This window comes from Rutidosis leptorrhynchoides, chromosome 3, assembly GCF_046630445.1.
Source record: "Rutidosis leptorrhynchoides isolate AG116_Rl617_1_P2 chromosome 3, CSIRO_AGI_Rlap_v1, whole genome shotgun sequence".
Lineage (NCBI taxonomy): Eukaryota > Viridiplantae > Streptophyta > Magnoliopsida > Asterales > Asteraceae > Rutidosis > Rutidosis leptorrhynchoides.
In genome coordinates, this window is record NC_092335.1 from 619,389,990 (window position 1) to 619,391,893 (window position 1,904).

The 1,904-nt window shown below is 41.2% G+C and overlaps 1 pseudogene; it reads right to left on the minus strand.

The window, feature by feature from the left end:
• Window positions 1-423: 423 nt before the first annotated feature.
• Window positions 424-1,904, minus strand: LOC139902277 (scarecrow-like protein 9; annotated as a pseudogene).

A 1,904-nucleotide genomic window follows, 5' to 3' on the forward strand; every position in this document is an offset into this window, starting at 1 on the left:
TGGTACGTCATGGATGTTAGCAGTTTAGTGGTTGGTTAATGATGGGAAGTAAGTGCTGATGTAGCGCTGATGTGACAGTCAGTTATCTCATGATGGACCGTCATGGATAAGAGTGGTCTGAGTGTAGCATTCGTTATGCTACTATTTCCTACATAACCAAGGTACACCTTGTTCACTTCATCACTTGCATGTTCATGAATTGTTCGTTAATACAATGAAAGTGAAACAAACGAATATGAACAATGCTTATTCAAGGTAATGATTAGTTAGTTAATACAATGAACAGTCAATTATAGTGTACGTATCAATTTATTGAAGTTGCAATCAAATATCAAACTTACTATATCACTACTAACATTATTCAACTACTTAATAACAATTTAACATCCATACTCTTATTATGCTTAACAATCTTGGTCAAGCCTAGTTGGGTTTCCATAAAGAGAGTGCATAAAGTACTTTCCCTTTCCAACCTTGTAACATCCAGTTATTATCTTCATGGACCACAAAATCTTTATGATACTTTTTCTCTACTTTCCTTTGTACTTCGTTAACTGGACCCAAATCTAACGGTAACTTAACAAACCCGGCTCTAAGGTTTCTAACTTCCCATTTCTTGTATGTTTCCGGCCTCTCAACCCGACTCATCCCTTCACACGCCCACACGTTCATTATATCCCTCCCCAACACCTCTTGCTCCGACAATCGTCGGTCTTCATCAGTTCATCATCCGCTACACCCTTGAGCGTCACCTCAAGCATGTCAAAAAGTGCGGTGAAGTGAGAAACCGCTTGCCGAAACCTTGTAAGAAAGTAAGACGAATTGTACGTTCCACTCAACACACCATGCACAAAAAGGTCTGGTTTTAACTCCCGAATGAACTTTAACACTGCATCCCTCGGGCGGTGTTCAACCACCGACTCGTCTAACACGTTCTTCATACGGTAAATACTATTCACCACAAGCATCTCCTCCGGATCTATCTTCAAATCCTCAAATCTAACCTTGTCCCAACTTTTTGCGATTGGGTTATACTGAAAAGGGACATTAAACCTTTTGGCGTATTCAACCAATCTACATCCTGTTTTTTCGACCCGCTCTGCGGGTCAAAGACCAGGTTGTGGGAAATCTATTCCAGTGATCCGTAACTTAGGAGGCCCACCGGGCCTCAATGAAAGACCTTGTAGAATACAAGGCCATTGAAATCCATACAAGATATCAAAATCTATTATATGTACTTTATCTCTACCTAAAACCGCCTTCCATATGGACTTGTTGGCAAAGATATTTGACATCCTATGAAACGGGCAGGCCGCGATGTACGCCTTGTAAGACTTCAAGATTTGAGCTGCGGATATCGTTGTAAATGCAAACGATTTGTATAATTCGATCCCGGTCCCACCTAAGCGCGCCTCGATGGCATTTGCAAAGTAATGAGCCATCCTCATAGAGGAACTCCCATACGGAGACGAGTGGGCCCGTATGATCTTCAAAATTTCAATAGCTTCACTTGAGTCGCTATGGGCCATCTTTTCAGCGCACCGAATTAACAGTTCGGTCAAATCCACCATTTCGATAGTGCCTTTTCGACGTTTCTTCCTTACTTCAGCCTCCTTGATCTTTGGTAAGGGACCAAAAAACAACTTTCGGTTTAAATCCTCACAAAGAAGCGCAACATCGTATTCTTCCAACTCCAATAGCTCGGTTTTTTCAAAGGAGTGTTTATCATCCACAAGAACATCATAAAACGACTTCTCGGTTGCTTGGAGAGCCAAACTATCTGTAAACATGCATGGCTTGTTTGCTAGATCATCTTCTTCCATCAACATCTTATTCAAGTAATTAAACACCCCATCAAAGAAATCAGCTTCCTCAAAAAAACCACTTCCCAAACGCGATGACAT